This window comes from Equus quagga, chromosome 1 (assembly GCF_021613505.1).
Source record: "Equus quagga isolate Etosha38 chromosome 1, UCLA_HA_Equagga_1.0, whole genome shotgun sequence".
NCBI classification, from domain to species: domain Eukaryota; kingdom Metazoa; phylum Chordata; class Mammalia; order Perissodactyla; family Equidae; genus Equus; species Equus quagga.
The window spans coordinates 34,092,467-34,112,944 of NC_060267.1; the positions used below are offsets into that span (position 1 = coordinate 34,092,467).

The 20,478-nt window shown below is 38.6% G+C and overlaps 1 protein-coding gene across 4 annotated transcripts in view; it reads right to left on the reverse strand.

Annotated features, from left to right (window-relative positions):
- Window positions 1–20,478, reverse strand: part of RASSF8 (Ras association domain family member 8) — a 118,818-nt gene that overhangs the window by 72,489 nt on the left and 25,851 nt on the right. For 2 of the 4 annotated variants that reach the window (XM_046669520.1, XM_046669512.1), the window contains exon 2: window positions 9,480–9,575. The exons of the other annotated variants lie outside the window; for them this stretch is intronic. The gene's annotated coding sequence lies outside the window, so the exon portion shown is untranslated. The remainder of the gene's footprint in view (window positions 1–9,479; window positions 9,576–20,478) is intronic. 4 annotated transcript variants of the gene reach the window in all.

Below are 20,478 nucleotides of genomic sequence, written 5' to 3' on the forward strand. Positions count from 1 at the left end.
CTTTTCACAAGGTCCACTTTAGATAAAAGAAATTGCCTTTGCAAAATTACAGAGTTACGGTATCATTACTAGCTTAGTAGATCTTAAGAACAAAAAAAGATTTGGTATTTTGGTCCTGTTTTTTGGGTGTTTTTTTTTTGAGGAAGATTACCCCTGAGCTAACAACTGCCACCAATCCTCCTCTTTTTGCTAAAGGAAGACTGGCCCTGAGCTAACATCGGTGCCCATCTTCCTCTATTTTATATGTGGGATGCCTGCCACCGCATGGCTTGACAAGCAGTGCATCCATCCGCACCTGGGATCCAAACCAGCGAACCCTGGGCCACAAAAGCAGAACATGCAAACTTAACTACTGCGTCACTGGGCTGGTCCTGGACCTGTTTTAATTTTTATATTCTCCCTACTGTGTTCAAGTAGATACAGGCACTATCTCATTCACAGGGATAGAAACCAGGCCACAGAGAACGACTCCAAGGAAATGATAGTCACTAGTGCAATCAGAAGTAGACTCGATCGCAGTCTCACATGTATCAGGTAATTACATACGAACCTCATTTTTACAAACTCAAACAAATGAAAGAATGCAAACCAACAGTAAATATCTACTGAACTCTCACCAATTCAGTGTGCAGTCTGATAATCATATCTGCCGTTAAGATTATTCTGGCAATTAAAGGAGTGAACCTGTAAAGCATTTGTGTAATACATGCACACACACAAAATGCTAATACTGTAAGTTTAAAAAGACATAAATACATATTGTAGGTATATATTTTCTGCACAGATACTCAAGAAACTGTTAACAATGGTTACCACTGGGTAGAGGAAACACAATGAGGAAGGAGGCAATTTTTCATTTTATACCTTTCTATACCTTTAAAAGCCAGTCCTGGCGGTCTAGTGGTTAAGATTCGGCGTTCTCACTGCCACGGCCAGGTTCGTTTCCTTGTCTGGGACACACACTATCCATCTGTCGGTTGTCACACTGTGGTGGGCTGGATGTTACTGTGATGCTGAAAGCTATGCCACCAATATTTCAAATCCCAGCAGGCTCACCCATGGTGGACAGGTTTCAGTGGAGCTTCCAGACTAGACAGACTAGGAAGGAGGACCTGGCCACCCACTTCTGAAAAAACTGGCCATGAAAACCCTAGGAACAGCAGCAGAACATTGTCTGATATAGCGCCAGAAGGTGAGAGGATGGCGCAAAAAGATCCAGCAGGGTTCTGCTCTGCTGTACACAGAGTGGCTAGGAGTTGGAATCAACTCCAGAGTATTAACAACAAATACACTTTATACTTACTGTATTACTTTTTTTAAATGAGCAATTGTTTTAAATATCCAATGACTAATGTTTTGCTAGAAACTTCTTTTCTAGAATTTCAGAAAAACAGAAGATATCAGAAATGTCTTGTCAGAAAAGCAATTCTTAGTATCAAGCATTGCCTTCTAAGAAGGAAATCAAACAAAGCTGAAAACTATTTTGATAATGTAAAATACTGTGTGTATACACACACACACAAATTTTATTTAAACTTAAAAGTGGTTCATTTGTCATTAACTACAACTCCTTAAAGAGCAGACCAGTATGCTCCTTGTTGCTGGAACTGGCCCACCACGCTCACTTCAGGGATCAGTGCCCTGTGATGAGACAGCCCAAAGCTGCACCAGGGCAGCACAGTCTGATCTTCCCAGGGCCTTACACACCAGAGAGATGAAAGTTAATCCTTAGTGACAAAGGGACTGTGTTGTCCACAAATCTATAAACATAACTGAAACAAACAAGGCCATTGTTAAGAGCTGTATTCAGGAAAAACAGCACAAATAAACAAAGTAATACTTAAGACTTCAGAGGCACAGTATCTCACTCTGAGTACATTTCCTAAAAATTCCTTAAGTTTCTTGCCCAGGTATAATCCCTGTAAACAAAATAGGTCAATGGGGAAGGTGGGAGGGGGGTAAAAATCAAAATGGCTAAGGAATTAAAATAAATGTCCTAATTCTCCCATTTAATCCATAAAGACTTCAGTGAGTTTGATTTGAAGTCATTGACAAACAATATTTGAACATATAAACCTCTATGTATCAAAAAGACAACAAAGAGGGGGGCTGGCTCCATGGCCTAGTGGTTAAGTTTGGCGCACTCTGGTTCAGTTCCTGGGCACAGAACTACACCACTTGTCAGCGGCCATGTTGTGGCAGCGACCCACACACAAAACAGAGGAAGACTGGCACAGGTGTTAGCTCAGCGCGCATCCTTCTCAAGCAAAAGGAGGAAGATTAGGAATAGACGTTAGCTCAGGGCTAATCTTCCTTGGCAATAAATAAATAAATTTGTTACTTTATTAAATAATAATTAATTAATTGATGCAGCCATGATGAAAACTGTACGGAGATTCCTTAAAAAATTAAAAGTAGAACTACCATACGATCCAGCAATTCCACTTCTGAGTATTTATCTGAAGAAAACAAAAACGCTAATTCAAAAAGATATATGCATCCCTATATTCACTGCAGCATTATTTATAATAACCAAGATACGGAAACAACCTAAGTGTCTATGGATAGATGAATGGATAAAGAAGATGTGGTGTGTATATATATATATATATATACATACACACACACACACAATGGAGTATTACTCAGAGATAAAAAAGAATGAAATCTTGCCATTTGCAACAATATGGCTGGACCTAGAGGATAATATGCTAAGTGAAATAAGTCGGACAGAGAAAGACAAATACCACATGATCTGACTTATGTGTGACATCTAAACAAAACTAAGGAACAAACAAAACAAAACAGAAACAAACTAATGAATACAAAGAACAAACTGGTGGTCACCAGAGGGGAGGAGTGTGGGGGGCGGGGCAAAATAGGTGAAGGGGATTAAGAGGTGTATGGGGCTGGCCCAGTGACGTAGTGGTTAAGTTCTCCTACTCTGCGTCAGCAGACCAGGTTCGTGGGTTCCAATCCCAGGTGTAGACCTACACACCATTCATCAAGCCATGCTGTGGCAGCATCCCACATACAAAATAGAGGAAGACTGGCACAGGTGTTAGCTCAGCGACAATCTTCCTTAAGCAAATAGAGGAAGATTGGCAACAGATGTTAGCTTAGGGCCAGTCTCCCTCACCAAAAAAAAAACAGGTGCAAATTTCCAGTTATAAAATAAATAAGTCATGGGGAGGTAATGTACAGCATAGGGAATATAGTCAATAATATTATAATAACTTTGTATGGTGACAGACCGGAACTAGACTTGTCATGGTGATCATTTTGTAATGTACACAAATGTAAAATCACTCTGTTGTAATCTGAAACTAATATAATATAGTATGTCAATTATACTTCAATTAAAAAATAAATAAAATGGATAATGGAAAATCACACAAAAAAATAAACTACTGAGGCACTTGATATAATAGGCATGAGGAAAGGGCTGAGATTTAAACATAGGGCCACAGTGCTCTTTATCATTCCCAGGGATGCTGGGCCCCACACATCCAGAAAGCACGATACCAGACACACAGGTATACTACAGTCTAATATGAATGGCGGCCAGGGAGTGTGGTCTGTTCAGCTCTTCCCAGAGATCTGATGATCCCCTTGCTATTCAATTCTGTGTATAATCCATCTCAATAAATATATTTTTACAGTAAATATATATTTTTTGCCAGAAGGTAAATAATGAAATCTTAGACCTTTGATCAACCTTAGATTTTTAAAAAACTGAAATCAATTTTCAAGTTTCTGATTATAAATATATGTTCATTTTAGAGAACCTGTAATAATTATTATTTTCCTGTAGTTCTACCTCTTGGAGATAATCACCATTAACACTTTTGCATATTGCCTCCTTGTTTATTTCCCATGTAAAAACCTTAAAAAAATACAAGGTTGTGGGGCTGGCCCTGTGGCCAAGTGGTTAAGTTTGCGCGCTCCGCTGCAGTCGGTCCAGTGTTTCGTTGGTTCGAATCCTGGGCGCGGACATGGCACTGCTCATCAAACCACGCTGAGGCAGCATCCCACATACCACAACTAGAAGAACGCACAACAAAGAATATACAACTATGTACAGGGGGCTTTGGGGAGAAAAAGGAAAAAATAAAATCTTTAAAAAAAAAAATACAAGGTTGTAATTTATACTACGTACTAACATGCTTCCTTCTTAGGTTACTATCGTTTTTCCATTGAATTAAATAATTTTAAAAAACTAGATAAGTGGGTAGTAGGTAAACAGATAAATTCCATTATCGGCTACCTTCTAGTTGCATTATATGAGAATTCTGATCTTACTTCACTGACTGCTAACATCAGGAATTATACAGGTCTGCTTATGTTGCATTTTATGTATAGGTCACTATATATGTGCCATGTACATGTTTTTGAATCTTTAAGAATATGATATATCAACTATGATATTTCTTTATTAAGACTGAACAAATCTTTACGTCTACATCTGTTTTTATTTAAACTATCCACTATGAACTACCAACTAATTTTTTAATTGGGTATTGATTATTTTCTTACTGATTTGAAATAACTCCTTATATATATGTATTAACTCTATTTTTTCTATCTATCTATTGAGAGAGGGAGAAAATATACTTTCCTCAAGTAGTTGTTTGCCTTTTTGTGATCTGACATATATAAATTTTAACTACTTTACTTTTAATGTAATTACATGTAAGAATCATTCCCTTTGCTTCTGTATTTTAGTTTATTCTTCCCCAAAACCAAGCTCAGATATTCATGGACATTCTTTTCTAGTATATTTATTACTACATTCTTATATTCATTATTTGCAATGGCATTTTTATCAATACAACATTCTTCTTGGCCTTCTCTTCTGTTCCAAGGATTTGTCTACTTTGTCAACATACTATTTTTTAATTAATATCTAGCATTATAAGTTTCTCTTCATTATTCTTCTTTACATAAACACTTCCTGGCTCCTACTTATTCTATAAAAATGAAATTCAGAATTACTGACCTGTGAAAAATTCCCACTTAAATTTTCATTAGAATTATATCAAGCTTACAAATCAATATAAAGAGACTGAAAATAATTAATGGTCTTCCTGTCTACAAACATTGAGTCTCCACATCCTCAGAGTAGAGTTTAATAGTTTCCTTCCTATAGGCCATTCTCATTTCTTACAAAGTTTACTTCTCAGCATAATTTTTATTGCTACTATGAATGGGCTCCTTTTTTCTCATAGTTTTGGAATCATTATTACTACTCTAAAATCATAATATTTACATTATTTATAATGGAATCTTACTACACTCTATTAGTTTGTCTTGAGGATTTTTATTATCTACAAATAATTTTATCCTCCTTTCCATTAATTCTCCCTCTCATTCCTTTTTCTCTTCTTAATACACTGGCTACATATTTCAGAGCTATTTTAGATAAGAGTGATGACAATAGGTATGCTGCTAATTCCAATAGGAGAAAATTCTAGTGTCTCACCATTATTAGGATTTTGGCTATTGACAAACTTGATCCCAATTTTGTTTATAAATTATAGATACTTCCATAAAATATACAGTAGATATCTCTAACCAATGGTTATATTTTCCTTTACATTTTCCCAGTAAATGGGTTATCTCGGTTTTCTATATCTACATTATACTTTTTAAAATTCAAATTTCGTTGACTTTGTAAAAAAAAAATCATCCATTTGATTAAAATTCTCATACATATGTTGAAAAGTCTGTACAAAAGTATGATCACTTCATCTGCAGATAACTACAGTTATACCCTATAACTGTTAATTTTGTACATTTTTTTATTAATTAGAGTAGCCACAAATTCTTCCAATTTATTTTCCAGATTTCCTAAAATGAATGAACACACACACCTTTATCTCCTTATTTCTCCTCACGTTCCTTGCTTAAGGGGAATGTTTTTAACTCCAAATAATCTTAGTTAGTAATCAGTATCTTGTAGAAGGCAAGAGAGAAGCAAACCCTAAAAAAGCTTTCTCTTTAGAAACAATACTCTACTGTCCTTTGTGAAAGATAGCATATCTAAAAATAACATCCAGATACAAATTTCTCAAAGTAAACTTATTCAGCTCATAAAAATAAAACTTCATCCTTTTTATTAAAATATGTTCGCGCTTAGGACTATAGTACAAGATGCCATAAAATAAAAATATTAACAATTTGATATTAGGTAAGTCATAACATTCCCAGATCAGGGCTCCATGGAAACCAGATTCCACTACTCTTAAATGTTAACAAATGTATGTGCCAATTTCTTCGAGTCCTGTATCTTTCATATTTCATTAAATAACCATCATATAGAACCTATCTTGCCATCTGAAATAATTAGTTTGAGATATATTATCAGAAAATGTCAACTTCAAATATAAACAGCTGAACTTTTCCTTTTTAGTCCACCAGGGAAGTGTTAAAGTGCTAAAAAATGCAAACTGCTACCATCTTCTAAAAACAGAAATGAAATAATTAGGTCACAATAGATGGCTCCTTTTTTGAAAAAAAAAAAAATGGATGATGAATGAGACTGGAATGTTTATTGTCACTGAAATTCCTCAGGCCTGGATTCCAAGTCTGTGTCTTGATGCAGGTTACTATGACAACTTAAATGACAGAAAATGTCCCCCCTTCTTCTAACAAGAAGATCATTTCAAGCCTCCAAAAATCTGTGTGCATGAATTACCTGTAACAACAATAAACATCTCTTCACAAGTTTTATTTAGATATGCCCACATCTATACCCTTAAAATCAAGTACAAGCATATAAAAAATAAATTCCATTAAATCTATATGGGACAGAAAATCTAACCTGAAAACACGTGTGTACGCACACACACGTACACACACACTGCTTAAAATATAAAATGTTGAGAGTATTCTGAAACTACTCCCCATTACCAGAGGCACAGAACATTACCGCCATATGCTTCATTACAGAAACTGTGGGAAACTACTTGCAAGGCAGTTTTGAAAGAAGATTATAGAGCTAAGTCCTGTTTATCATTATTTTCCCCTCACTAATGCTTTTTACAGGAAGGTACCAGAAAAGGGGTAGGGGAAGACGGCAGTCCTATTTCAAAGAGAAGAGAAGCAAATAATCTGTAAAATCTTACTTTGTTTTACCTAATATTTTTTACACAAAACATGGGCTTTTAAGTTTGTTCTCACACAGCTTCAAATTTATAAGCCTAACAAAGATGCCTTGTGATAAAGTGTGAACTATTCTCTAATATCCTTCTCTAAAAGAATAATGGCTTGAGAAAAATTCCATCGTTATGGAGAAATTTTAGTAGAGATACTCTGTAAAATTTAAAGTTGCTTCACGAAAAGAAATTTAAGGTAGTTTGACAGTGTAGCAATACTGAGAATTGAAAGCTGGTTTTGTCATTCATTAAAGTTAACATGACCAAAATCAGATGCTTCCTTCAGAAGGGCTTAGGGGAGCGCACATAGCCTCTTCCTGTGAGGAACCTGGGTGACTCTGGTAGCCGGCACAGGCAAAAAGTTTTACAAGTTTCATGTACAGCTATACTCCAGGTTAGGAGCCCTCCATTTATTTAAAGCAAACAAAATTTCACTTTAAAAGGAAAACAAAGCAGAATACTGAAGGAGTCCTTTGCACCTGAAGTCAAGAATCAAAGGTTGTTAATTTTTAGCACCCTGAGCATTTGAGAAGAAACAGCAAAAAATTAAACCTCTTCAGCAGCCAATTCCAAGCAGCTTTAAATGTTCCACCTGAATTAGTGCATAAATACTAGTGTGCTAAGGGAGACAAAGTAATTGAAATGCTCAAACCCAAGTGGACACAATCCCTAAAGAGGAAACCTGAACCACAGTTACTCTTGGTATAACTTACACATAAATCCTCCTAAATAGAAATAATTAAGGTATAAAATAAAGATGTACAGAACAGCTTCAGTAGTGATGGAAGCTAAAACTAAAATTTAAGTGACTATTCAATTGTGGAGAGAACTTCAGTCAGTTGAGCTATGTAATACATCTTTTTTTCTTCTGCTTTTCTTCTTTAGAGTATGACAAATATCAGGGCTCAACTAGGATTTTTTGGCAGGATTTAGGATTTATAACAAAATTGCCTTATTAGAATCAGACTACCTGTTCCTCTCAACAGTTGTGGCCCTCTTGTCATGGACTCTGCTAATGCCACAGCAATACAGCAGAATGAACAGGAGAACAACTGAGCCAGTGAGGAAATGACTTGTGGTTTTAGGAATCCATTTCCTTCCACATAGTCTAGCAATTACTACAAGACTCTAAGGTTATACTTTTTATTTCAGGGGGAAATTAATTTATGTGAGACCTTTGAAATCTATCATCTAGGCAAAAATGCAAGCACACAACTTTTAGAAATGAGGGACTAAGGAATTTATAAGACAGCACGCTGGTTGGTGCCCTTAAGAGTTTATTCACCTGTAAAATGTGAACAGTTTATTCGTAAGTGATTCACTTACTACAAACAAGGTCAAATTATTTTTCCTTCTGGGACCAATAAGCAACTTTAATGTTCAACAGACAGGAGATGATACACATCAAGCATACAAAAGGCAAGTGGAAAATAACTTAGTCATATATCCTCACCTCAAGTGACTCTGTGCCCCCCTCTACTTAATAAAGCCAATTATTGACACTATTAAAGAGATGGCAGCTCAAAATATAGGATATTTGAGACTTATCAAGATTTTCTAACCCTCACTGTGGGAAATACTTCTCTGCTTTAAAAGAGGCTGCCAATTTAAAGCATGAGGAGAACAGTGCTCGGGAAGCCCAAGAGTGGTATTACACAAAAGTTTGCTTCAGACTTCAAATCTGAAACCTAAAGCACGTTTCATGATGCTATTAGTGTCGACTCATAGGGCCTAGGATCCTATCGAACCTAGGATTTATAGCAAAGTGGCAAAAGATACTATCACTAACCACACTGTGCTTATCTAAAGAAAGATACTATCACTAACCACACTGTGCTTATCTAAAGAAAGATACTATCACTAACCACACTGTGCTTATCGAAAGAAAGGGCTTACGAACGATGATTCTTAAGAGTTCACCAGTGAATGTAATCTCTGAAAGTCTCCCAAAACTTTGAAAAGTTGTTTTAAAAAAGTCACATTAAGGGGCCAGCCTGGTGGTGTGGTGGTGAAGTTCTTGTGCTCCGCTTCAATGGCCTGGGGTTTGTTGGTTTGGATCCTGGGCACAGACTTATGCGCTACTCATCAAGCCATGCTGTGGTGGCATCCCATATACAACACAGAGGAAAACTAGCACAGATGTTTGCTCAGCGACAATCTTCCTCAAGCAAAAAGAGGAAGATTGGCAACAGATGTTAGCTCAGGGCCAGTCTTCCTCACGAAAAAAAAAAGAAAGAAAGAAAGAAAGAAAGAAAGAAAGAAAGTCACTTTAAGTGATACTCTTCTAAGATGTATGTACGGAGTACAAATTTTCGGACTCACCTTCCCTCGCTGGAGTCCCCAGCCAGGAGGAGTGTGAGGTAGTCTTGAGGAAGGGGAGAGCACCAGACAGTATTCTAGGAGGAGCTACACAGGCACCTGAAAAGGTACACAGTGTTCTTACAGTCCTGGCTAATTTTTATCTTAAAAATGCTAAATCACCCCATGTTAACTTAGAATCATCAAAGAGCAAAACACACAAGCTTTGAGCTTCAAATAGTTTTCCCAAGAATTTTTCCTCCCTACTCTGACCCTCCCCCTTAGTTGTCTGAATTGCAGTATTTGCGGGGTGGGTTTGTTTTCTGTTTGGTTTCAAATAGCATTTTTGTGCCTTTGAAAAAGGAATTTCAGATGGGGCCATGGTGTTCTAGGAAAGACTTAGTGCCTTCTTTTTCTCCTGACCAAAGCTCCCTGCAATACCACAATAATTTCTTGAAAGCAGTTTAGCAGTTAGATATTTGGAAAATTACCTAAAGGCCAGGACCTAAAATGAAGCTGAAGGAGAGATCCGGGGTTTTCAGTCCTAAAAAATCAAAACAAAAACATGCCGCACTCGTCCGTGGCGAGTACAAATTACTACCATTTGCTAACCTAAGAAAGAGCGTAACTTGGCACCAGTCCTTTTGACCATTCTATTGCCTAATGCTGTGAGAATGTGAAACCCTGCCATGACATTAGGTATAAAGAAAGCCTAAGAAAGAAATCTTGGCCAAAGACGGGAATTGACGCAATTCATATGTCTGCCACATTCAGACTATGCCCTTAACAGATGTTTCTGCATTTATTTATAGAAAGGTTTACTTTAGTAACAAGACCATCTTCCATCAACCATTTTTTTTAATATCCCAAGACACTGAACTACTTTTATTATGAATAGAAAATGCCACCAAAAAAGTTACAATCCTTAAAAATTCTTAATTATGAAATAATATGAAATATCAAATCAGAAACAGTGTAAGGAGAAAGAACTGGTGGACCCCAAGCCTGCTGCAAGCTATCAGAAAATATATAAATTTCAAACACAACTGAGGAAGGGGGAAGTTAGTCCAAAGTTTCCCCTTCCATAGCTGGCTTCTTTCTGCACAGCTACTATACCCCTGAATGGAGACACTGTCTCCAAATCTGGTTACTGGACTAACACTTCATGTAACTTAATAGTTGTTATAAAAATGCCATTCATTTCTGGATTATTTTTTGCATAGTGTTATAGTTGCGGTGCAAAGGTGCATTAGTGCATGCTTCCAAGTTTCAAAAGAAAAAGAGAGTAGCAGTCACATTAAAATTTTTTTCTACTGAAAATAAATAGGCTTCAAGTCAACTAGATGTCACAGAATTTCTGTTTCATCCTCTTACTTCAGATGGGTGTTTCCTTCTGGCTTCAACTAGACCTACCTACCTCCTAAACAAGCTGGAAGAAAGACACATTCGAGGCCGATGTGCTTTGATGAAAGAGCCTGCCCATGGAGTGTGGACATTCAGAAAGCAGTGAGGGGCCAACTGTGCTGGGAGAGAGGACTGGGCGGTGAATTCAGAACCAGGGTGAGCAGAGGCTAAATAAACAGACTAAACACTCTAATTCCCTCCCATGGGCCTAGAAGCTGTCTGGAATCTAGCCTGGTTGGCAAAGGGATTCTTATCAATCTAAATCAAAATCTTTTTTCCTACCCATCTTTTCTTCTTTAAATCCTCACCTCTCTTTTCAGATCTGATGTCAAGATAATCTTCTGGCAGTGGGAAGTGGGCAGTGAGAAAGAGTTTCTAAAATTGAAGTAATCATTTTCTTCTTCTGTCCATAAAATGAGGTTATCACTATTAGAGCCAGACATTTAAAGGCCAAGAGGATTATGGTGCTTATTCCCTCACATATAATTCAAAATGATACTAAGTTACATATATGCTAACACTAAAATCTTTCCTTTTTAGACTTCTATAATGGTAAAGTTCTGGATGAGTCTAGGCTCTTTGGCATGGGATGAGAAGTGTCCCAGTCCTCCTGGTGCCCTGGGAATGTGCTTGGGAAGCCTGTGGGAAATGCCAAACCCAAAAAGAAGCCAAGGACTCAGGCTCTTGTACACCTGTCTCCATCTCTGCAGTCCCCTCTGAGGCCTCAAGTGTCTCCCCATCCATTACTATAGCCATCCTAACTACTCAATCCTTCGCCCACCCTTCAGCCAGACCACTTTAAAAAAAAACAAAAAAAGGGCAAACCCTATCATTCCACTGTTTTGAAAAGCCTCCAAAAAAAAAGTTCCAACTTCTTTTGTTTGGCCCGTAACTGCAGTAACAATATTTTCCTAATCACAAATACAGACATAAGATCTGGCAATTGTGAGAGTATTCACAGAGGCAATAAGAAATATGAGATTTAAAATGAGATGAGCTCAGAAAATTTACCAGGTACTGGTGCTCTATCTGAGACTCTTCACATCCTTGCATGTCTCAGCTCATTTCCAGTCACTCTCCTGAAGCCACCACACGCCATGTCCCAGCCTCACCCCACTGCTCAGCTTTTTAGCCTCTGGCTCTACTTCATGCTGGCATCCCATATCTGGGCCCCCCCAACTTTTTGTGCTGACCAAACTCCAACTCACCCTCCAAGACACAACTCAAACATCTTACATCCCCTGGAAACCTTCCCTCCTGCAAACTGATCATTTCAGATATTCCCAAGAGGCTGGCTAACAGTACTCGCGGCACTGTTTCTTAAATCCGCACAGCCCATGAGGCAGGTAAGCTACAGTAAGGGAATAATCAGAAAAGAAGACTAAAGAATAGAAAGGTTAAATAACTAGTCCAATGTCATATAGTTAACAAATAGGGGAGCCAGGAATTGAACCCATGCAAACTGACTTCAGAGCCAGTGATCTTCAACAGCTGACCTTGCCATCTCCACTATGTACCTCTCGAGTAATATTTAGCATAAATTATGATGAAATATTAGCCTCTGCATGAGGGCAGAGATGTCTTGCACTGACATCTGCATTCACACTGCTTCGCACCTAAGAGGTGCTCAATAAATGTCTGTTGAGGACTTGATGAATTCAGAGGGTTTTACAGAATGGCAACGGGTTGTTCAGAGGTGTTGAGCTTATCATCAGTAAAAGCCCCGCCTAGCTAAATGATTTCTTTTACCTAGATATGCTTCTCCCATGATCACGTCTGAAAAATAGACATCTATTATATAAGTAATTGAAATAGACCGATAATCAATGTACCAACATATGCAATTTGGGGTAAAAGGAAGGGACAAAAATTGGAAAATTCTATACTCCAATGATTCTATTATTTTTGGTAAAATTAAAATTAAGGTTATTTGAACATTCACTGGACACTTGTAAATATGTGCTAAAGATTAGACATTCTTCTATTTTGTTAGCCAGTCTCCAAGACAGCCCAAAAATATCCTTGCTTCCTGGTCTTCATGCCCTTGTGTATTCCTCTCCCACAATGAGTACTGTTAACTTGTATAGCCAGTAGGATATCGTGGAAATGGCATGTGACTTCCAGGCTAGGGCATCAAAAGCAATGCAGCTTCCATCTTGCTCTCTGTGATCATTTGCTCACGTTATATAGATGTTCAAGCAGCTCTATGGAGAGGTCCATGTGGTAAGGAACTGAGGCCTCCTGCCAACAACCCCTGTCAACAACCAGTTAAAATTTGCCAGGCATGTGAGTGAACCACCTTGGAAGTGGATCTGCCAGCCCCAGTCTAGCCTTCATATAGACTGCTTACAACATGGGACAACAGCTAGACTGCAGCCTTATGAAAGGTCCTGAGCCACAGCTACCCACCTAGGACATTCCTGGATTCCTGATCCAAAGAAACTAGGTGAGATAAAAATCGTTTATTGTTTTAAGTCTCTAGGTTTGGGGCAACTTGTTATACAACAATAGATAACTAATATATCTATTGTCACCACATAGCCTTTATTTAAATTAGTTTATAAGAATGCAACTAGAAGTCATTGATGTAAATGAACACAGTAACAGGTTCTTGCAATTCTTATACACTAAACACAAGCAAAATAGAATGATTAGAACAACTCAAGGGCAAAATAAACTCCAGTTCTCCAGAGGTGTTGCCTTTTTTCTTTTAAACAAATAAAGAACGGAGGCCCTTCATTTGCCTGTAGATGTCTTTTAATGACTGTTGATTAATTGTTGGGTATATTTCCTTCCTCCAAACTAGGTCCACACGCTTTATTGCATCTTCCCCTTCCAGCCTAATAAGCTGATCCATAAACCAAAGGAATAGAAATGCATCCTTGTTAGTCTTATGATTTGTTATTAAATGTCACTCAGGAAATCAGAAGAGCAACAAAGAAAAAGGATATGACCAATTATTTTTTAAATAGTCCAGCAATCATTTTTGTTTAGAACAGTTTGAAAATGCATTTCATAAACATTATTAGACAAGCTATCCAATGATTACTTGGATAGGGTCTCCTCCCCTGGCTAACACTTCAATATCCCACACACCAGAGTGCTGTTTTCAGATCAACTGCAGAGTTTTGCTAAGTATTCATGAAATTATCTCTATGTCTTAAGTGAAGATCTATTACTCCAATTTGAGTCGGCCCCCACTGTTATAAGCATGTAGATTAGAGGACAAACACAATCACGTTAATGGAAGCTGTTTGCCTACAGAACATACATCAGACAAATGTGCTTTGGGGACACATTAAACGGTTGGATTAAGCGAGCACTGAGATCGGAACAGCACAATCCTTGGTGTGTCCCAGTGATTAGGACAGAACACATGGCTGGGCCAAAGTTTTAAGAGAAAACATCAAACTGATGGAAATGTAAGGAGGGAAAAAGACCTGAAGAATAGAGAAGGAAACAGGCTCCTTCTGCACAGGACACATCGTAAAGCTGTCTTTACTGTTGCTCAGAAAGTACTGTCACTTTGTTGGAGGCACAGTGAGTTCGCAGAAAAATTTAGGTGAGATACGTATACCCCCAAAAGAGCTGCTTTCTAAGACCAGGAAAAATTCAAGGAAGTTAACAGGTTTTTAATTAAAATGAAGCAAACTACAAAGGCAAAAAAACCGATGAGGTTGTGAATAGTTCTTTAGCAGATCCAGTTTCTCGAAACACACTAAAAGGATTCTCCGGAGGCTTCCACATAGTTCTCTGTCATTCGTTAGACCCACTCCCCTACTGTACCATGGAATCCTGCCTCATTCCTTCTTTACAGGCCTAGCACCTGGCACAGAATCTGGCACACTCAGTCAATGAGGATCAGGGGAAGGCCAGGAGCAGGGTCTTGATAAAGTAAGAATGTGACATGCCATTTCCTGAGGTGCATGCAGGCAGTTAGCTGATACAAATTTCTCTTTTCCTTCTCCCCCTACAAGGAAGGATTGGTTGGGGGAGTGGGAGAACTATTTTTTAAATGAAAGAAAAAAAATTTTAATTAAAAAACAAACTTGTGGGTTTAAGGTGTATTTTTTGTATTAACACAAATGAAATCTCAAATGCTGATTTCAGCCCCCACTGCCCAATCACCCTGGAAATTTTTCTAAATAGTACAGATTACTCTAGTTAACCTCTTCTAGCTTATTGGATTTGATTATCCAGCTTTATCTCTGTCAATTAACCATCTGTCCCAGACTGCTACCAGACAACAGGAAAAATCCCAAGACTGCTTTTAAGTTCTGATTGGAAGGTGGTCTGCATGGATGTTTTAAACTTTCTCCCATTTTTTTTCTAGTGGTGTCAGAAAACTAATTTTAAAAAGACCCTACTGGGACCAGCCCTGTGGCCGAGTGGTTAAGTTTGTGCGCTCCACTTCAATGGCCCAGGGTTCACTGGTTTGGATCCTGGGTGCAGACCTAGCACTGCTCATCAAGCCATGCTGAGGTGACGTCCCACATAGAAGAACTAGAATGACCTACAACTAGGATATACAACTATGTACTGAGGTTTTGGGGAGAAAAAAAAAAAAGAGTAAGATTGGCAACAGATGTTAGCTCAGGGCCATTCTTAAAAAAAAAAGACCCTACTATAAAGAAGAGTAAGTTGAAATGTGAAGAAGGGATTAATTTTTTTTTTATTAATGTTATGATAGATTACAACCTTGTAAGATTTCAGTTGTACATTATTGTTAGTCATGTTGTGGGTACACCTCTTCCCCCTTTTCCCTGGTAACCACCGATCAGATCTCCTTGTCAATATGTTAACTTCCACCTATGAGTGGAGTCACATAGAGTTCGTCTTTCTCTGACTGACTTATTTCGCTTAACATAATACCCTCGAGGTCCATCCACGTTGCTGCGAATCGGCCAATTTTGTCTTTTTTATGGCTGAGTAGTATTCCATTGTGTATATATACCACATCTTTTTTATCCAATCATCAGTTTCTGGGCATGTAGGTTGGTTCCACGTCTTGGCTATTGTAAATAATGCTGCGATGAACATAGGGGTGCAAGGGACTCTTGGGATTTCTGATTTCAGGTTCTTAGGATAGATACCCAGTAATGGGATGGCTGGGTCATAGGGTATTTCTATTTTTAACTTTTTGAGAAATCTCCATACTGTTTTCCATAGTGGCTGTACCAGTTTGCATTCCCACCAAGAGTGTATGAGGGTTCCTTTTTCTCCACAACCTCTCCAACAAGAAGGGATTAATTTTTAAATAACACTAATTAATTTCAAGTAACAATGATTTTCATTCTCCATTTAAAACAAGAGTTGATAGAAAATTGTTAGCATACATAAAAAAAGGCAAAAAATATAGAGAGCAAAGAATATTTTACTATTGAAATTGGAAACTGCTATAGTATGTTGGCATGTTCAAGTATGCTTTAAACAATTATCTAACTTCCTAAATTTAGCTGTTTAATAATATATGTTAATCTTGAGTAAATGTCCTCATCTCAGTTCAAAGAAAAGCATAAGCAATAAAACTACCTTAAATTGAAGAAAAGAGTATCTTTCCACTTAAACACTATTTAAGCCAAGCACTCTGCAGACTATACTTTACCATTTCTTAAACCTTATCATTTCCTGCCTTAGTGCCTTAAGAAAGGGAAGCCCTTAGATCATTTCTGGAATTATAGTCTCCCACAGTTTTTGGTTCAGTTTTCGTGTATTCTTTCCCCTTGCTGAGAGCATATAATATTGACAGTAATACTGTGCTAATAATGTTCAATTTGGCTCCAGGCTAATCAAAAGAAAGCTAAGAGGCAAGGCTGCATAGTTCATATGCTATATCATGGATTTTAGTCAGTTCATACCATGTTCCAGTTCACACCAGTTCACTGCCTAGCAATGGCTCTAAAAGTCAAGAGTCCAGGATACAGGCTATCTCAGTACAATGACAGAAACAAACAAGGGCCAGTGTGTAAGAATAAATGCAGGGAGGATAAAGAAGGGAAATGACTAAAGCAACAGAAGTGGTAGAAGAGGGCCGTGGGGGGAGGGGGGGCAGTAAGTAACAAGGAACTGTGTCAGGGTTGTGAGAAGCCAATGACCATGGGAAAGGACAAGTCAGACACAAGGGAAACACATGGAAGAAGCCAATGGATGGCTAATCCTTGCACAGTTTAGAGAGAAATTGGGTTAAGAGGGGTGACCAGCAGAGGTGCTCGCAGAAGAGGCAAGCTGCCCTGGCATGACGTGGAAGCTGGCAGCAGACTGTGCATCACAGGCTCCAAAGGGCAAATGGAACCCAAGAGTCTTGATGGCAGAGCCAACCCGAGAAATGTGAAGTCATCCACACTGTACGACATGAAGGCTCCACAGAGAAAACTGGCCTTGTCCTCTACACATTCTAGAGGTAGCAGAGACAAGTAAGCACCCTAATCTCAGGTCTGCTGTGAAGTGAATTTGGGACAGTCATAACCTCCTTGAGCCTCAATTTCTCATCTGCAGAGCAAGGTCCTGGGAAGAAGTACACCTGGTGTGTCTTTTAATAACTGACATTGGCAACATCTCTATGGTCCTGGGAAATCCAGGATCCTGGAAGAGGATGACCTGATGAACACACGTTATCAAGGCCACTCCTACCTTCCAGGTGGGGGAGAACCCAACTTGGGATGCTGGGGAACCCAGACTGGATGTGACTATCTCACCCCTTTAAGACTGAGGGCAGGCTCTGCTACAGGGTCACAGAGACCAGAAGAACTGCTTGCTACAAGTCACAGCTAGGAAAAAAATTTCTCTGAATACTTCATTTTATAGCACTTGCTAAGTGCCAAGTCACTGTTCTAAGTACTTTATGCATATTTGTTCATTTATTTCTTATATAAAATGCCATGAAATAGGGATTTTCCTCATTTTCTGATGAGGCAAGAGGAACAGGGTGGTTAAATAATGGTTAAATAACTTATGACCCAGGTCACCCAGCTAGCAAATGGAGGAATCTGTTTATAAACCCAGTCCTGTCTGCTGCAGTCCGTGCTCCTTACCACCTTGCAACACTGCCCCTAGCCAGGACTCCGCAGCTTGCTCTCCTGACAGGAAGGCCTCTCGCTCAAATACTGATTTCAGCCACCCCTCCCTAAATTCCACATCTGTGAGATGGGGATAAGACCACTTCCTTCCCAATGGAACAAAATATTTTTATGTGAAAATGCCTAACAAACACATGAAAATAAGCTTACATCATACGTCATCAGAGAAATGAAAATTAAAACAATGAGATACCACTACACACCTATTAGAATGGCCAAAATCCAGAACACTGACGACACCAAATGCTGGTGAGACTGTGGAGCAACAGGAGCTCTCATTCACTGCTGGGAATGCAAAATGATACAGTCACTCTGGAAGACAGTTTGGCAGTTTCTTACAAAACTAAACTTACTGTTTCCATAGGATCCAGCAATCACACTCCTTGGTATTTACCCGAAGGAGGTGAAAACTTATGTCCACACAAAAATCTGCACATGTATGTTTATAAAAGCTTTATTCATAATTGCCCAAACTTGAAAGCAACCAAGATTTCATGTCCTTTAGTAGGTCAATGGATAAACTGTGGTACATAGAGACAATGGAATATTATTCAGTCCTAAAAAGAAATGAGCTATGGAGCCATGAAAAGACAGGGAGGAAACATAAATGTATATTACTAAGTGAAAGAGCCAATCTAGAAAGGCTACACATACTGTATGATTCCAATTATATGACAGTCAGGAAAAGACAAAACTATGGAAAGAGTAAAAAGATTAATGGTTGCCAAGGGTTAGGAGAGAGGGAGGGATGGATAAGCAGAACACAGAGGATTTTTAGGGCAGTGCAACTACTCTGGATGATGCTATAATGGAGGATACAAGTCATTACATATTTTTGCAAACACACAGAAGTACAACACCAAGAGTGAAGCCTAACGTAAACTATGGACTTTGGGGTGATGTGTGATACAGATTCATCACTTGTAACAAATGTTACCACTCCGGTGGGGGATGTTGACAGTGGGGCAGCTATGCATGTGTGGGCTCAGGGAGTTTATGGGAGATCTCTGTAACTCCCTCGCAATTTTGCTGTGAATCTGAAACTGCTCTAAAAAAATAAAGTCTTTTAAAAAATGCCTAACAACAGCTGGCACATTGCAGATCCTTAATAATTGCTAATTTACTCCTTTACCTCAAGCACTCATTACCTAGACAAAGGCCACTATCCGCCCAGCCCGCCATGTTCACATCCATCTGAGGCCCAGTGTGTCATCAAACTGGCTCCCCGCACAGGCAAAGACAGAGCAACCACAAGACTGAGTCTGCCTTTCCTCCAAAAGGTACCAAACAAAGTTACCTGGGTGTGCGTCCCTTTGTTTGACACAACCTGAACCTAGAAATGACTTCAAGAGCTACGGACAGCAGAGGGCTTGTCTGAACCCAGCAATGAAAGACCTCCTGTTTCTGAGCTGTTATTTGGTATATTACGACATGCCACGGGTCCTACAGTTACAGCATTTGACAGGAAAAACAAAATCTTTAGTAAACTATAGAACAATTACGGGAATTTTTTACAACTCCTCTCTGCATGGTGCAGCAAAAGTACATTACCCTGAGGGTTTAACAGACCAGAGTTCACTTCCCACTCCCACTAGCCAATAAACCCGGGGAAATCAAAACTCCCCCACACTCAGAATCCACATGATCTGCATCTGAAAAATGAAAGGCTCAAGGCCAGGTTTACATCACCACCCTGGATGTTTTCCTCCAGACACATTCCAGTTTGTTAAAGTCGATAAAATTTGGCACCCAAAACTAAAATGACTTTCTAAAAATGGGCTGATCAGCATAAAAGATTTACTATCTGTGTTGATCCTGCCTTGGCTTTTTTATTAAATTATTTTCATTAAATGTTGACGATATAAAGAATTAAAAGGGAACAAACATTCGTGTACTCACAACCAATTTGAAGAAAAGGTAAATTACCAAAACCTCTGAAGCCCCTTTTGACTCTTCCTAACCCACTCCTTTATCCCCTATTTATAAGTAATAACTCTCCTAAATTCTCAGTGTACCCTTGCCTTTTAAAAAATACTTTAATCATGTTTGTATCCCTAAAAATATATTATTTAGTTTGCCCAAGTTTCTGAACGTCATATAAATGGAATCATACTATACATAATCTTTTGCGACTTGCCTTCTCCATTCAACATTATGTTGATGTGTGGATTGGTGATCCATTCGTTTTCAAAGCTGGAGAAAGGGCTGACATGCACAGGTGTGGGTGAGGCTGGCTGTTTCCAGGCAGCATCCATGCTGGAAGGGTGGTGCCCAGGCTGCACTGGCTGTTCATAATTGTCAGTATCACTACAGTCCTACAGTAATCTACTTTATGTATAAACTATAGAGTGGTTTATACAAAAAGTGTATGTTTTCCACAATCGATGTTTTGTTTTCTTCCAGGTTTTTTGGGATGGGCCAAATGAAATGCTGTGAAAACTGGTGGACATATGTTGAGTTGCAGGGTATTCATATTTGCAACTTTATTAAAATCAGTTTTCTTTAAAACTATGGTCATGACCCACCCTGGTTCATAAAACTTC